The following is an 18,453-nucleotide window of genomic DNA, read 5'->3' as shown; positions in this document are numbered from 1 at the left end:
TAAATCTGTGAATAGTCATATGCTTGTCTGGAAGATTAATCCATGCACATCTACATATTAATCAATTCAGACTTTCAAACTCTAAAACTGTGGATGGCTAATAAGATCCAGTCTGATCACAATGCTTTGAATCTAATCAGATTTCCCTACAGACAAGCCACCTCTTCAGTCTTAAATAAGTGTCGAACATATCTTCTTTAGACAAATCTGATGTCATGTTTCTTCCTAGATTGCCTTACAGATCTTTTCTAGACAATCCAACGTCATGTTTCTTCATATTTCTTACCACACACAAGGCACCTCTATATATTTAAATAGATTGAGTGGGTAGTTATAAGTCAAGGAAAAGTGTGTTGAGCTCAGGATAAATAGTATTCAAACTGCCGTATTTTCCTGAGTAAATTTGGCCTTAAATCTAGTTTGAATTATGACGGAAGGCAGAGTTCTGTTTATTGAAGGTGAACTTTCCCTGTGGAATTTATTTTTGGAGTTCTGGCTGATTATCTCTTTTCAAATAAACAATAATAAAGAGTGGAACTTTTGACTCGTGGAAAAACAAAACTCACCAAAAATGAGGCGATATGAGTGCTGGATATCAAACATGGATCTCAATATAATTTCATTGCATCGAAATATGATATATTTGAAAATCAGTGGTAAAAAATGCTTATCAAGATGAGCAAAGCAGACTTACCCACTCTCTTGAAAGACACCAATGGAGCTAAAATAAGGACTATGGTGAGAACTAGGATCGGAACACGTCCATTCCACCAATGAAATCCAAACCATTCTTCAAGTATACCTGCGTGATGCATGCCATTTGATGATGTTCCAGATAGCACATCGCCTGCCCAAATCAAGAAAACGCCTCCATCAGACATAGAGATTTCTAATTCAAAGCCATATATAAGATAGGAATCAGGCCCAAAGTAATATAAAAGTGGCACCAGATAATTGACCATTCAAACAAAAATGAAAGGAATCTAAGAAAAAAGAGACTAATAAAGCATGTCAAGTCATGTATGCTTCATAGAAAACTTCAACTTTGTTAAACAGAAACAAGTTGTTAGTGTTTCAGCTTGCTAAACTGCTCATAATGCAAAAATTGGGTTGAAGTTTCAATTCAAGCAGTACTTTTAAAATACTCTAGTTGTAACATACATGCTTAAATATTTCCACACGATAAACTATTTGTCCTTGGATATTACCCTCAAAACTGGGCTAATTCAGCCTGCAACCTAAAATGCATAACCTACAATGTTTAGATTGAATTACTTTTCAATTCATCTTATCTTGATTCCTTTCTAACAGAAGCCTGTAAAAAAAATATCAACGGACTGCTTCTAAATCAATGATTGCAAATAGTTAAACTCTTCACAAGGTACGAGGGTCTCCCTCGATCTCCAACATATTAAACATGATGCAATTATGATCTAGAGTCAGATGAACAGAAACCCACTCAAGTTCAAACACTGGATTCAGTGATTAAAAGCAAGGGACTATCACATATTTACCAAGATTCAACTTGGGAAATATCACTGAATAAAAGCAGTGATAAACTAGTAATTCACCTTATGTTGCATCCCTTTCCATAATCTTCCAACAAATTGGTATCCTCAAACAGAAAATACTGATTATGATCGGTTGTTCTAACAACAAAGGGAGTGAGATTTTTTTAAAAGACATCAGAAGCAGGAAACAAATAACAGAGGAGAAATAAATAATTTGTTCCCAGTACATGATTTTGTAATCAAATAAAAAGACTTTTTCAACTCACAAGGACTGAGAGATGACTCGATTTTAAAACTTTATCCAAATCTTTAGCATTCAAAATGCAACCAAACAAAAAGTAACTTAGTTTTTGTACTTGATACCTTGAACATCACTAAAAAATTATCTCCTACTCTGCCAAGTTTTAGCCTTTAGGCGGGTATCCAAATTCTGTGGTAAGACTTTTTCCTGGAAAGGAAGTTGATCATTTCTCATCTTAGTCAATCCTCGGAACCATTTTGCTGCTTTTCTTGTGCCAAACAAGACATTACAGTCTACACATTTATCACAAAACTAACATAATCAATAACATGAACACATCTAAAATAAAAAGGAGTTATATACTCTAACATGTAGCAATGTTGTTAAAACTGAAAAAAATAAATAAATAAAAGTTGTCCAGAGACAGAGCAAGTTACCTGATGACCCTGATTGATCTTCTGAAACAACAATAATAGCATCCATAATGCGCTCCTCTGCTTTTGTCATACAAATTAAAAAATCAAAACCCTGAATACCCTTCCTGTTGTGAAGCAGAAACATCAAAACTTCCCACTTCAAAACCCCATAGCTTGCAGACTGCCTTCAAAGCCTTAATCTATACTGAACGAAGCCATTAGTGGAAAATGCTTTATGCTAAATAAGATGTAACTAATCTCTGACCAGAATATGAAGAGAAAAATTGACAGATTCAGTATCTGTGGAATACAAGTGCCTATATATCTGGTGAAACAATAATAGTAGCATCCATAATGCCCATCTTTTCTCTTGTCATACAAAATAAAATATCAAAACCCTAATTACTCTTATTATTGTGAAGCAGAAATATCAAAACTTCCCACTTCAAAAACCCAAAGCTTGCAGTCTGTTTTCAAAGCCTTAATTTATATTGGAGGAGGGAATGACCAATGCCTTTTTATTTGCATTTTTGTTATAAACTAAAAGAACTACTAGTACCCTTTTATCCACAATTTCTCTATACAAGGAGCATAGATTTAAATTTCCCAAAAAAATAACCTGTTACAATTTTACAAAATGTTAAAAGACACAACAGCATGAATACAGGATATGCCAGCTTCCTTTTAAAAGCTTTGCACATGAAATGGAGCTCGAAATCCGATCTGCATAATCTTGTGTAACGTGACCATGATCTTGCAACTGATGCATGAACTCCCTCTCCTGGGTAACAAATTTGGCTAGAGCAAACTTCCCAACACTTTTATAGGCATCTATCACTGCCTTGAACGTGAATTCGTTTGGCTGAAAACCCTTCTGTTTCATTTTGTAAAACATTCTCCTAACACCGTCTACCAATCCTAGCTTCCCATAGCTAATTATCATACTTGCATAAGTAATTGTATCTGGTTCAAGACCTTTGGCGTGCATGATCATGAACATCTTGTAAGCTTCATTAATCCTCCCAACACTACCAAGTGCATATATAACAGCATTGTAAGAAGACACATCAAAATCCAACCCAGAAGCTCTCAGTTCATCACAAGCTTCCAAAGCTTCAGCATGCATCCCCACTGCAGAAAAGATTGTCATTCTCAAGGCCTGAATACCATGTGGAAGCCCACTTTTACGTGCAACATCGAGTTGCTCTACTACCTCTCTTGGAATGCCTCCTCTCTTCAGAAGAATGCCCAGTGTTTTGTATGTATTCTCATTGGGTGAAGCCTTTAGTTTTAACATTTGATGAAAAACTTCAGCAGCCTCTCTCAATCTTCCATCTGCAATGAACAGGCTAATGACACTATTAAAAGAAAGAATGTTAGTAAGAAATCCCGATTCTAACATTTCCTTTGCAATTTCAGTGGCTTCATTAAGCCTTCCATTCTTTTTGTATAAGGACAACATCATGGAAAAAGAAAATTCATTTGCCTGCTGCTTTCCCTTCAAGACTTTGAACAGTTCTTGTGCTTCAGTCACCATATCAGTGCGAGCATAAGGTCAAGCATACAGCCTTATAAAAAGGCATCTGGCTCAACACCCAATTCCTGTATGCGTTTGTACGTTTCTTGTCCTTCCTTCAAAAGACCACGTTTACTATAAACCTTAATCAAAGAACTATACACCACAGAGTTCCCTGCAAAACCAGCATTTTGCATTATTTGAAAGTAACTTACAGCTTCTTCCACACATCCAGCTTCAGCAAATGAATTTATCAAGGCACCATAAACAAAAACATCTGGCTCCACACCTGCTTTAACCATCTTTTCAAACGTCTTCTCTGCCTCTGCAGCTCGACCCAATCTTCCATAGGCGGCAATAACAGCACAAAATGATGAACAGCTAGGCACAAACCCTACTCCCTGCATTTTGGTAATAAAGTGTTTTGATTCATCTAGAAGTCCTGAACTTGCAAATGTCTGAATGACAGAAGCATATGTACATCTGTCAGGCAAAACCCCTTGAACTTCCATTCTTTCAAACAACTTCAGAACCTTGTTATGGACTTTTGCAATCCCATAGGCCTTAATCATGACATTAAATTCTAATACAGTTTGACCCTCGCCTCTTTCTTGACTGCACTTAAACACCTTTTCAGCTTCTAACCAATAACCTTGTTCCCCATATGCATCAATATTGGCAGCATAGCATTCACAGCTCATTCCTACAGCAAGATGGAACCTTTCAAACCATTCCCATGCTTTCTCAAGCATCCCCAGATCTATATACATCCTAGTAACAGCTGATTCGGAGTACTCATCCACATGAATGCCCAATCCATCCATCTCCCTGACAACAGCTTCTACTTCACTGACCATGTGTTTAATACAAAATGCATATAAAATAGTTCGACAACCCACAGTATCAGGAACGAGTCCTGCTTCCTTCATCTTTGTGAAGTAACAAAATGCTTTATCAATATTGTCATTTTGAGCATGTAATGCTATAAGAGTGTTATACGTCCTTGTGTCAGGCAAGCAATGAAGCTCTTCCATTTTCACCATAAGGGCATCTGCTTCGTCAAGATATCCATAAGATCCACATATGTGAATCATGGTATTGAATGTTACAACATTTGGGCCTATTCCTTCTTTTAACATCTCAGAAAATAACTTGGAAGCTTCTTTTAGGCGGCCTGCCTTCCCATAAGTATCAATTAATGTATTATACATGTAAGAACTGTGTGGCCTCTGAACTTGATCATTCTCTCTGCAAGGATCCATGCACTTATCATCTAATAACCCTTTAATGAGCACTCCTTCAGGAAAATTATTTGGAGAGCAGTCCCTTTTACCCAGTGGGTCCTCAAAATGATTTTTTACTTCACACCGACGACTAATATAGAAGAAATCCTTCGGTTGTTGTCGATCAGGCTCTGATTTAGATGAACAAACATTTGTAGTATTTCCTAGAAAGATTTTCCCAGAAGACCAGTCCCTGAAGAACTGTTCAGCTTTCTCAAATTCCCTTGCCTTCTTCAAAATATGGACTACCGTGTTCACGATGACCTCATCTGGCCAGAGACCTTGTGATATCATGCGATCCAGCCAGAGAAGAGCCTCTTCTTTGAGACCAGCTTTCCCATACACATCTATAAGAGTACCATAGGTAGTGGCGGTAGGCAAGACCTTGTCTTTAACCATTTCTTCCCAAAAAAATTTCAGTTGATCCCATTTCTGTGCTCTTCCTAGAATTCTAAGCAGGATATTATAGTGAATTACATTAACTTCATAGCACTCTTTCTTCTGAAACCACTTAAAAATCTGAACTGCTCTTTCCTAGTGCCACTGCTCTTTTAGGATAGTGCTCTTTTGCACTGAGGTTTGCTTCCCAAGGTTCAAGCGCTTTGTCAATGTTCTCTGTAGAATCCAAAGCTTGCAAAATGGTTGGGATACACCCACCATACGATTTGTGTGAGCCTTTTCTTTTAGTTTCCAGTATTTTTGATGTAAAATACTCTACAAGAGTCTATTTTGTAACTATAGTTAAGATTTGATGTAGTCAAACTTAACCACTAGTAGGTTATCGGGTTGTGTTATAACCGGGCCACTAGGAGCTAGAGGTACTCCATTCTTTCGAGAGAATTTTGTTCCATAGTTGAGCAAAGATAGACAGGAGAGATAGGAGGTAGAGCACACAAAGAGGATCTATGCAATGTAGCAGCCCACATGCCATAGACATTACTTCTTTGTATCTGTAGTCATATTTCCAAATAGAGAAAGCAAAGTGGCCTGAACTTCCAGCTGGGTTTTCTCCCGAAAGGGTTTCTTAGAGAACATATATTGTGTATTATGTGTGTGTAAGCTTATTTTTTCATTCTCTACTTTTCTGCTTGAGTTACTTTCACATGCATGCACTAATTACAGTTAATTTTACAAATCTAGAAATTAAATAAAACTGTAATAGTGTAGAATTGCAGATTTTTAATATAATATTGTTAGATCTATTGTGAAAAATTGTGAAATGGAATATCCATGGTGGTTTACGGATAAGCTTTGTATCCTAACCAAGCATTAGGGTTAGGGTTTTGATGTAAAGGTGGAAGTTTTGTCATTTTTTGGTGAAAAGTAGTGTGAATGGGGTTTGGAACATTATGAGCATCATGTCAGCATCATCACCAAGATGTGCATCTTGTTCAAATACTTCAGTGTTGGTCAAAACCCATGAAGAGCATGTAGTGTTGTGCTTTCTCACTGGAACTGCATTTTTGTTGTAGGACAAATTTTGAGAATTGGGAGTTTTGTGTGATGAAAGAAAGTTTCTAAGGAGGAAGATGACGATGTCTAGGCCTTATCAAATTTGAAAAAGTCATTAAGAAACTCAGGGAGTGACCAGATCTACTTCAACAATAGAGTGTTACACTTTCTGCTAGATATTTGTGTTTCAGCTCAACTAGGCGTTGCGCTTCCACACAGTCATCCTTTTCACCAAGATTTTCATGCCAAAACTTTATGTAATTTGTTTTTATGCTCATGGTAAATGTTATGAGGAATCTAAGGAATTATAAGCTCGAATTAGACTTAGTATTTAATGTAAATATGCTTGAAAAAACTTTGGTCAAACAATTCCTATTTTTCTGAAGAAAAAAAAAAACAAAAAAACAAAAAACAAAAAACAAAAAAAAACAAACAAACAAACAAAACAAAAAACAAAAACAAAAACAAAAACAAACAAACAAACAAACAAAAACAAAAAAAACAAACAAACAAACAAAACAAAAAACAAAAAACAAAACAAAACCAAAACAAAAAACAAAACAAAACAAAACAAACAAACAAACAAAAACAAAAAAACAAAAACAAAAACAAAACAAAAACAAAAAACAAAAAAACAAAAACAAAAAACAAAAAAACAAAAACAAAAAACAAAAAAACAAAAACAAAAAAACAAAACAAAAAACAAAAACAAAAACAAAAAACAAAAAACAAAAAACAAAAAAAAAAAAAAAAAAAAAAAACAAAAAAACAAAAAACAAAAAACAAAACAAAACAGTTCTATTTTCACTGGATTAGGTAGAAATAGAAATCCTATTACGGAATTCAATTCCTAGATGTGGGAACTGATTCTTTTTCATCTATTTATGATTTAATTGTAATTGAGAAAAGGTTTGGTCAGGTTTGAGAAGAAAGAACAATGTGTGTGTTGTATTTTCTTGATTTTCTAGTGAATGAAAGGGCAGAGGACAAATTTTATATGGATTCCTGTGTTAGTTTATTTGGACATGTGATTCTTAGTTTTGTAAGTTATCTTTTGTTATCAATAATGCTTTAAAATGTGTCTTCTTGTTTAGTTGAACAAAGATATTGACTTGGAATTTGGTTCAAAAAAGTGTTATGTTTCAGTTTGCTAAACATTTATGTTTTTTGCTAGAATGGCATTTAGAATTCATCTTATTTTTTGATGCTCTATATTTCATTTTCCACTTATCTTCTACTCACCCTCTTACAATGAATTTGACTAAAAACTCAAAAAATACTACCTACCTTGCCCCTGTAGAAGATCCCTCTTTCTCTTCATTTTTTCACTAGAAAATAATCAATTTTTATGACCATATTGCCTAATGGATTCATATTCTCCTCTTCCAGCAAACCTCTAAAGTATATATCCCACTGAGCACCATACCTAGCCTAATATCCAATTGATTGAACACTTCAGACAGAGAGATCCATCTCTGAAGTTAGAAGGCTAGATTCCAACTTCTAAGTGGTTTGTGGTTACCTCTGAGTTTCTCTTTTTAGCTTAGGGAAATTACGGAGTGCTAACAATACCGACCATGGTTATTCCTCCTAGTCATCCAGTAAGTTCAGGAGCCTTTTCACAGAAATTTGCTCAACCAATGATTCTTGTTCCTCGGTTAGGTTTGGTTACTTCTGGAAATGTATGGGGGGTATCATCAATTATTCCTAGTCATCTTGGGGGAATGTTGCTTCTAACATGTTACAAGCCTAGTATAGTTTGTTGTTTGGAGGGGGGCCACCTACCAATACTTTTCCTAGAGGGGCTAGTTTACCTAGATGCAACCTTATTGTTAGTGTTGTCACCCATACATGTTATTCTCCTTATGTCAGTCCTACCACATAGGTTGGTATGCCTTATCCTCCTAGTTACAACCTTGTGAGCAGTCATGCTCTTGGGGGTCCTTTGCTCTCTAGGGGCACATACCCTGGGGTGAAGAATCCTTACACCACTCATTCTGGCCCGCAGGAGTCATATGTCAAGGCAAACCCATTCCTTCACCAGCAATCCATGCATCACAATCCTAATTTGGCGGGACCACAAGTTTTGTCAGGGGCTCCTCATGCCTATGATCAATTTATACAACTCCATAATATGTTTTTATCTTCCCTTGATCTATTGGATTTAGCTAAGTTGACTAATGACCCCATCAGAAATGATCCCTAGTGGCCACCTATGCCCGCAAAATTTCCTTCTGATATACCCAGTTTGAAGGAAAGCCTAGAGATAATCTGTCTACTCATATTACCACTTATCACCTATGGTGTTCATCTAATTTTTTGGTATACAATTCAATTAAACTTCGCTTGTTCCATGAGACTTTCACTAGGGATGTTTCCAAATGGTACATCGAATTGGACACAACATCCTATAGTGATTTTTCCTCTTTAACTCAAACCTTCTTGACACACTTATAGTTTCCCATGAGGTACGATATCAATTCTGACCTCTTGTCTAACTTTGAACAAGATCATGCCATATTGATTTTTTATCATATCCATGAGTGGCATCGTCGCAAGAGGTTGGTGAGAACCAAGCTACCTGATGAGATATTACGCAAATGGTTCATTCAATCTCTAAGACTTCATATTTCCAAGGATGTGTCTATGTTCCAAGATGTTACCAAGGAGTAAGCTATTCTAGTTGCCCAACAACTCGATTTGATTTATTCGCAGTCGGTTGTGCTTTATGAAGTACTACCAAATACTCCCAAGCCTTCCATTGACCCACCCAAACCTGCTCCTGGCCGACACATTGATGGTGTGATTGGGTCTATTTCTGATTCTATGAGCCAATTTGTTTCTCAACTTGGGCACTTGATCATTACATTGCAAGCCCCAGCAAGTGCATTTGGCTCTACTAAAGCACCTTCTTCTGAGTTTTCCACCGATGTTCTTACGTTGAAGTCCACTCAACCTAATAACAACTAATAGTATGGTCATAAAAATAATAAGAAGAAGAACAAAGAAAGAAATAAAACTACTCAAGAAACTCAGCCAAATCCTCTAAGTCAAGGAGGGGGAACCAGAGAGCGTCATCGTAATATTAAATTCCCTTTCAAAATTTGTTAAGGTGAACATCTCACTCACGAATTCCCTCAAATGAACGAAGTTCATAGGCTCCTTTCTCCACTGCAATCTACCTCACAACATGTTGTTTTAACTCATCCATTTCCTGTACTACCACAACAAAAAATGGTTGTCCAGCCTCCTCCACATCTGCAATGGGGAAATGAGGGGTCATTTTCCCATTCTACCCATAGTTCATCCATCTTTATGTGTAAAGAAGATGTGAATGTGACCATGTGAACTAAGTCCTATGATGTTCCTAAGTCGAGTTCTTCTCCTAAGGACTCACTCGCTCCACCTCCTTCCACTGGACCTCTCACGTTAGATAAGCCTTTGGAACTAATTTTTCACCCCCCTAAGGGTATCTTCTGTAAGGAAACACACAATCCATCTACCCAGTCTACTTAGCATTACAGTATTGTTAAATATCTTACCTAGACTCCTTGTTCCATCTCTTCCCTGGAGGTTTTCAAAGTTTTTCCTCAATAGCCCAAGGCCTTGTTGTCTACCATTGGTGGAGTAGATCCATTTGACACAAACATCATTGCATTCAATGTTGACAAGGCTTCTCCATGAATTTTCCACCATATTTATTTTTAGATTATCATATGTGTCTTCCATAGGAATATTCATCGCACTTTGGTGGATGTAGGATCTTCCACTTGTATCATGTCAGCATCATGCCGGAAGTCCCTTGGATCTCTAGCACTTGCTACATCCAACACTACTCTTCAACCCTTTGATGGACACAGATTTGTACCTAAGGGGGTTCTTCCAAATTTCACCATTGATTTAGGAGGACATATTGTCTATGTCGATGTTGAAGTCGTCAATGCTCCTTTAGACTATAACCTGCTCATTGGCTGTAGTTGGTTCTATACCATGACCGCAGTGGTCTTATATGTATTTCATGTCCTTTTCTTTCCTTATGAAGGAAATATTGTGACCATTGACCAACTGGACTATTGTGTACCATTAGCCCAATCTACCACTACAGGGAACTCAGTCCCACTTCTAGGAAATCGCCTTTGTCAATATACAAGTTTTGGTGTAGGCTTATTTAAAATCTCATCTCTTATTGGGTTATTTCCTCAATTACCCCCACCCAACACTCCTTATACATCTTCTAAATTTCCTATGCATGTGATCTCTTCTGACACCTGTGGATCCCATATACCTCATGATCCTTGGGGGGTGTCTCATGATCTTATGGAAGAAGATCAAGCTAGTGAGCATCCACTGCCACCTTTAGTGGAATATATTGCCTCCTTCACAGTCTCCTCAGTACCTCTCGATGCTGGTCAAAAAATCCATCCCAATATGGAATATGACTAGGTTCCTTTTCCCACATAGTCTTCCCCTCCGCTTTTTCCACATGACTCCCTCAATGACGAGCCTCCCCAGTTAGTCAAATTGGAGGTCATGGATCTAGATATTGATCATATAAGGGAGTTTATGCCTCTTTCTTCCTATATTCTCCCCAATGTGGAACAAGTAGAGCTTTGCAACATAAATCTCGAATCGATTCAAGGGGCACAACCTTGGCCTTCCTTGGAAGTGCCACCCCTAGACTGAGTCAAGTCTTGGGTTTCTAATGCTGAACTTTCCAATGAATTTTCCAACTCCTCTCCACCTATCAATGAGTGTCTAATACCCCCTTTATGTCTTGATCCTCTCTTATGTCCTCAAGTTAATTTTGAGAGCATGACTATGTTAGAATGTCCCTGGCATGGTCAAACTCTCCAGATTTGGTAGTTCGATTTCCTTTGGCATGGGCCACATTGGTGAGCCATATGTTCCCCTTCCCCTCCATGAGTTCGCATATAGAAATCATTTTCCAGTGCCCCATAGTGGGCACACTTTAGCGTGACCTATTAGATTGTGTTGTGTTTGTATATATTGTACATAGGAAGGTGATGCTTTATCTATTTTTGGTTTGGTCTGTGATGTGAGTATTTTTCATGCCTTATTTATACCAAAAATTCCAAAAAATGATCAAACTCAAAAAACCAAAAAATATATGGTCTTGCATTTACCTCATCCATTTTTATTTCTTTCATTATGTGATTTAACCATGGGTCTAGTCTTTCAAGATGGCTTTTACAGGATAGGGTGGCGCTTTTTATTGCGACATCCAATGAGGCTAAGGTGTGTTTCCTCTTACTGACATATAGGGGTAGGTCATATATCATTGTTACAAAATTCATTCTTGGCTGTCAGTGCCATCATTATGCCTTAGGTTTGACCCTATCAAGTTATGGAATTAGCCGCTCTTTTCTATACAGGTCATAGCTTGGCAGTAGATATTACCTATTCATGGATGCCCTATTTTAGCACCTTATTGTCTTCTTGGTATCCACGCAGTCATTTTTATCTGTCTTTCAAAATTCCTCCTTCTAACCTATTGTCACCTTCTAAAAAGAGATTTCAAGTTGTACAAAGAGGGAAAAAGAAGAGAGATGCTTGGAGCTGTACTCCAAGCCATAGAAGCACTCAAAGCTAAACTAGATAGCATCTAGTGGATATTTCTCGCTATTAGCTTTCCAACGGTATATGGAACTCCCCAAATGGACTCCAGAATCAAAAGTTAGAGGAGTTTGAAGGTTACCCTTGAAAACCAGAAAGAAAAGGAAAATGTTTAAGTTTAATCTCGGATCTCACAAATCAGAGTTTTCTAAAGCAGAAGTAGGGGAGCACATCAGCAATCAGAAATCAGCAATCATTGATATTTTCTTGTCGGTGACCGGAGGTCTGAGAGCATATCGCAAATCACATATCGGAGGTCCCTGGCAATAATGAGGCAAGCGAAGCAAAGACAAAACTAGCGATCACCGATCACCAATCACCAATATCAGAGATCAGAGGTTCCAGCAATCCTGCATATCGACGATCGCCAATGTCAGAGGTCCGGGGTATAGTGTATATTAGCTATCAACGAGGTCAGAGCCAACTTGCGATGGAGTGATCGCTGATATCACAAATCTCATATCAGAAGGGTCCAGGGCTTCGCACATCAGTGATCGGAGAATTGATGTGCTGATAAGGTAACAACTCTAAAAATGTTGCGAAATGGAAAAGTTCTGATGTAGTGTAAAATCACTAGGAGGGCCGAAAACATTTTAACAAAGGAAATCAGTGAAAAACCAGGGGTAGGCAGACCTTTTCTCTCTCCTCCAGGGGGCCATGTGGCGGAATACTATTGGTCCCAAAGGGGCCATGTGGCAGCTGAGGTCATCATGATGTGGCAGTACAGAGGACACGTGGCATGTTGATCTGACATTTTCAGGGGTCATATGGGGGCATATCTGAGTGACACATGTCACCACTCACAAGGTGACACATGGCAAAGGATGACATCACATTGGAGATTACAAATCGGCGTTTGTAGGTTGAGGCATGTTATTACACCACGGTTAAAACCTTGATTGCAATCTGCCAAGAAAGGGGCTCCAATAAGGGGGTTGGCATGCGGTCACATAAAGAGCTAAAAGAACCAAGGGCTAAGCATGGAGGGCGATCGGCAGTTGTGGTTTGTTTTGCATCAAAAGGAAATTGTCGATTGCAAACCTCTGATAAGGGGGCTAGCCAGTGATCACAGGGAGAGTGAAGAGCCAAGAGCTAAGTAGGACAAGCGATCCCACATATCGATGATCACAAGTGTCAAAGGTAGAAAACAAAGGCGATATTATGAAATTGTCGATTGCGATATCCCGAGTGGGCCCAATCAGCATTCAACGGTCGAAAGAAATAGAGGGCACAGACTCTCCCTCATACTTTTTCCAAGTGGGCTAGACCACATCGCACATCGAAGATCGCAATGTTGGGGAGGAGGCACCGAAGGCAAGCATCAAAAATCACCGATATGTGGGATTTTGTTTAACAAAGGGACGAGCCTCACAGACGCAAGCCCAAAGGTCCTAGCACCCAAGGACTAAAAGCCTGGTCATAGCCCCCAGTCACATGAAGTAAAAGAGGCTAAAGTGGATCAAAATGTCCCATCCCGTAAGGACCTTTAATGGGAAATCCTGATGCGATAACTCTGCGATAAAGTAATGCAAAAATTTAAAGGCATGGTGGGTTGGCAGCTGAGGCATTTAAGAAAGGAGATGCAGCATTCAAAATCGGCATGGGCTGACCCAGTAAGGCCCCTTGTGACATGAAACAAGGGTTGACACTGACAGAGTAAATGAAAACATGGAATCTCGGGAGGACTTGATGATCCAGCATGGTGCTCCATGCAAAGGGAAGACGAAGTACTACCTAGGTGACCTTTTCTTTTGTATTGTGGTATTAAAATGATAGTTGACAACTCCCAGTTCTGGAGAATGAATGATTCGAGCAGTAAAGGCAGAAGCGATAGGACTCATCTGGGTAGCACAGAAGGCCAGACTGAATGCAAGCAACAACCTAAGTAAAGGCAATCCCAGGGATGGGCATGGAGAGATTTTGTTGGCGTTTCCATCTAATTGTTGACCTGTTTTGTAATCATGTAATGTGTCGACCATTTAATGAAGCAATTAATCTTTTGTAGTCATTTTTGGGCCATAGATCCATCCTAGGCGAAGACATCTAGTCGATCTGAAAGCTCAGGCTTGGTTGAAGATATTTTGTTGTAATTACTATTCAATGCTCCCCTCTCCGGATAAATAGTGGGAACCAACACTTCACAAAGGTTCAAAATCCTAAAGAAAGAACTACATGTTATTTTCAAGAATGTATGACTTTATGATATGTGTCATTCAGAATATTAAGGAAATGGTGGTGATTCCTCCTTCAAATACTACAATATGTTACCCCCTTGTTTAAATCCCATTGTGTTCATGTTTCCTCTCTGATTTCAGGTAATCGTAGATGTTAGAAATGTTTCATACGTTCTTACATATTCATTTGTATTGACTTGTTAATGCATGTGCATGTATGGATCTTTGAGATTATATCTTTAAAATTGCACTCCATGAATCATCGCACCCAATCCTCTTTCATCCATTATGTCTACCTATAACTCAGATAAGTGTAGAATTCTTGATGCTTCAAGCTATATGCGATGAGTGTAGAATTATTGGCGCTACAAGCTCTCTGTGATGAGTTATTCTATCTCCTTATATTTTCTAATTTCTCTTCCAAATCTTATTAAACTGTAGGTCCTTGAACTACTCGGCCTCCACTAGTTTATACATATATTTCTGTGAATTGTATATGTGAATAAGTACCATAAATACATGGCTTATGCCTTTAGATGAATGAACCAACCCATGTTGTTTAATATATATATATATATATATATATATATATATGTGATGTCTCCAGCTTCCTAAGAATCATATGAGACACAAAAAATCTAGATGTTCCAGGCAATGGTCTTGTAAGAAATCTGAGGCTGTTTCTAGAAGCGACAACATTTTTTGGCGTTGTTGCCAAGGGACTTATTGAAGGATTTTTTTCCCTGGGATATGACAAATTAAGTACTCTTTGTATAGGTGAGCAAAGATGTTCTGATTGCATCCTCATCACCTTGGTGACTCCACAAATCCCATTATCATTTATCATCCTGGCTTTTAGAAATCCTCACACTCGCTTAGATTACTCTCAGCAGAAAACCCCATCTGTATCTAACCCAGAGAAATTAATTTTCAGGAGAGTCTGAAAGGAGAAAACTTCTACTACCTATGCTACTGTCTCACCTTTCTTTGAAGCTTCCTCATCCTTCTCCCAACCCATTTTCATTCACTTCTCAAAATTTACTCCTAAAATCCTTACATACCATGCTCTCAGTCTAGCCACTCCAACCACTGTGGTTTTGGCCCAAGTTCCTCCGGAAAATATCAACCCCCCTCCATTAATTCAGATGGTTGTTCCAGGTTTTTTACTAAATAAATATGCCCCTCTTGATTTACCTCAACCCCTAAGTGTTATGCCTCAGGACTACCTAAATCTTTTGCCTAGGTTCAATGGGGAGGATGAAAACACTGCACAGAGACACATTGAAACCTTTTGTGCTTTTGCTGAGAATCTAAATGTAGAACAACTGGATGTGGTCCTGAGACTCTTTGTACAATCCCTTGATGGAGAAGCCAGAAAATGGTTTAAAGCCCTACCTAATGCCTCCATCACTACTTGGGAGGAACTCGAAAACTCTTTCACACAAAAGTGGGGTGAAAAGAGAAATCATGAGTATGTCCTCACAGAGTTCAATGTTATAAGGAAGAAGCCAGAAGAGGATATTTTAGAATTCATAAAAAGGTTCAATAAGCAGTATAATAACCTTCCTGGTGAGATAAAGCCTCCTCAAGTTGTTGCTTGCGTAGTTTTTGTGGGAGCCTTTGAATCTGACTTTGGTTTTACCCTAAGAGAAAGGAAGTCTCGCACTTTGGATCAACTCCAAGTTGATGCTCTTGAGGTAGAAGCAAATTTCACCTCGGCAAGGAAGTTAAGAGGTAAGGATGAACCTACTGAGAAGAGAAGGGGGAAAGAAGAAACATCCTCCTCTAGTCAAGCTAAAGAATCACCAGATCTAAAGTGGCAAGAAATGGATAAACTCATCAAGATTTTATCGCATAAGGGGGTGAAACTTGAGTTGGAGAACAAGAGTCTCCTGAAATCAAATGCTCAAGGTAACAACTGAGGTTATAACCCACAGTACAGAAGGCCTCCATTGCAGATACTTCAAAAGGAAATAAAGGACCAACTCGATCAGATCCCTCATCCTCTATATTTAGAAGATGATCCCGATGAACAATCGTCGGATACACATGAGATGCAAGGAAACTTGTATTCCTCTTTCTCTAAAGAAGAACATGAAAATATGGCTCACCAGGAGACAAGCCATTATAGAGAAGCAACAGCAAATGAGGAAGACATAGGTGATTACTGTAAACAGTTTTTGGATTTCATGCAAGCACAACTACACCAAAAGTATGATCTAAGATCTTAAAGAAATAGGTCAAGGGAACTGGAACCACAAGAGGGAATTGCTCCCCAAGATATTCCCCCAGTGCCAGATAAAGGGAAAGGTAAGTTTAATCTTGACGCATCCAAGGTAAAGGTATCCTCAAATAAGGAATGCAATAGCTCCAAGAAACACACAGAAAAGAAGGCACTTGTTCTGATAAAAACTACCAGTGTTAAGGAAAGAGAAGGAAAACTAGGAGGTGTAGAAAAAGGCCAACCTGCTTTCAATCTTCAGAAGGAACTCAAAAAGGTAAAGATTCATGTTCCTCTAATTTAACTTCTAAAGCAGCCCACTTATAAAGCTCAAGTCTCTCAGTTCATGCTTCCATCCACCTCAGCACCGACCCATGATTGTTTAAACCTTCAAGAAGAAAGACCAATGGTTGTTTTTGGGCCTCATGTTGAAGAACTTGGTCCTTCCATTGCACCCTTGCATGTGACCCTAGTAATTCATGACCTCTTATTGAATAACTGCATGTTGGACTCCGGAGCCTCGCATAACCTCATGCCCTTAGCCGTTATGGAAAAACTTTCCCTGCAGATCACCAGGCCCTATAAGGACCTATACTCCTTTGACTCTAAAAGGGTCAAATGCTTGGGAATGATAAAATATCTAGTGGTAAACCTGGCTCAGATCCCTGTGAAGAGCGCAGTGATGGACATCGTAGTGGTAGATATCCCCCTTGATTTGGCATTCTCCTATCTAGGTCTTGGGGTTCCACGGTGGGGGGCTTTATCAAATTAGATCTAACTTATGCCACTATCCCCACTTTTGGAGGCGAAGAAAGGAGGTTTTACAGAGAGTCCAGATTTGTAAAAATAGTGACCCCAGCCAAAGGTTCTAAAAATTCTCCAGTGCATGGAAAATAAACAGACCTCTCCTACCTGTTCCTAGAAGAAGATAAGACCATATTAGAAGAAACACCAATACACCTAATGATGCAGTTAGAACACTAGCACACGGATGAAAACAAAGTGTGGAAATTATACTTTGATGGAGTGAATTCCAAAGAGGAAAATGGAGCAGGAGTATTGTTGGTATCTCCTCAGGGCGGCTTGATACCCCTCTCATTCAAGCTAGAGTTTGAGGCAACCAACAATGTGGCAGAGTATGAAGCATTGCTCCTTGGGCTACAAACAGCAAGAAATATTAATATTGAATGCTTAATCGTCCATGGAGACTCCGAGTTGATTGTAAATCAGATTAGAAATCAGTGCCAGGCTGAACACCCCAGATAGAGGACTTATCGGAATGAAATATGGGATTTGATTGATAACTTCTTCATGGCCTTTAATATACAATTTCTACCCAAAGAAGGAAACGGAATGGCCGATTCCCTTGTTGTAGCAGCAAGTAATTTCAAACCCCATCAAAATACGCTTCTCAAGGATGAGGTGGAGGTCGGATATAGACCTTCTATACCTAATAATGTCAAGCACTGGAAATTATTCGAGGACGATGATCAGATCAAATGATTTATAGAATTAGTTCGGGAGTTCGCTAACTCAATCATTGATTAAGGATGGAAAAAAGAGGCAGATCAAGAACCCACTTTGTGGGAAGACACAGTGGCTGGAAATAAAATTCTACAACTAAAAGGGAATACCATTCCTCGTGGGCTAGTCCCACTGGAAAGATTATTTAACAAGGATAATGTAACCTCAAAACCAATGGCTTCAGAGATGGACACACAAGTAGAAAATTGCAATATGGGCTCAAAGGATGAACTCCAGATGGTTAGACTATCAAAAGGAATCCCCTCGCAATATAAATGAAGGTATTTAAATCTCTTCAAATCTATAAGGATGTTTTCGCTTGGTCTTATGAGGACTTAAAATCATTTGATACTAACATCATACAGCATAATATTCCTTTAAAGAGTGGAATAAAACCATGAAAGCAGAAGCTCAGGAAGATTAATCCACTCTTACTCCCCTCCATTGAAAAAGAAGTGAGGAAACTTCTACAAGATAAAAT

The 18,453-nt window shown here is 38.5% G+C and overlaps 1 pseudogene; it reads right to left on the bottom strand.

The window, feature by feature from the left end:
• Positions 1–1,893: 1,893 nt before the first annotated feature.
• The window catches only part of LOC149163251 (pentatricopeptide repeat-containing protein At1g73710-like), a 33,597-nt pseudogene continuing 17,037 nt past the window's right edge, over positions 1,894–18,453 (bottom strand).

The sequence above is a fragment of the Pinus tabuliformis genome, chromosome 5_1 (genome assembly GCF_031772625.1).
Source record: "Pinus tabuliformis cultivar Carrire ecotype Pingquan chromosome 5_1, CPIR1, whole genome shotgun sequence".
NCBI classification, from domain to species: domain Eukaryota; kingdom Viridiplantae; phylum Streptophyta; class Pinopsida; order Pinales; family Pinaceae; genus Pinus; species Pinus tabuliformis.
Note: the sequence above shows the minus strand (reverse complement) of the source record. Positions and strands in the feature narration are given on the sequence as shown.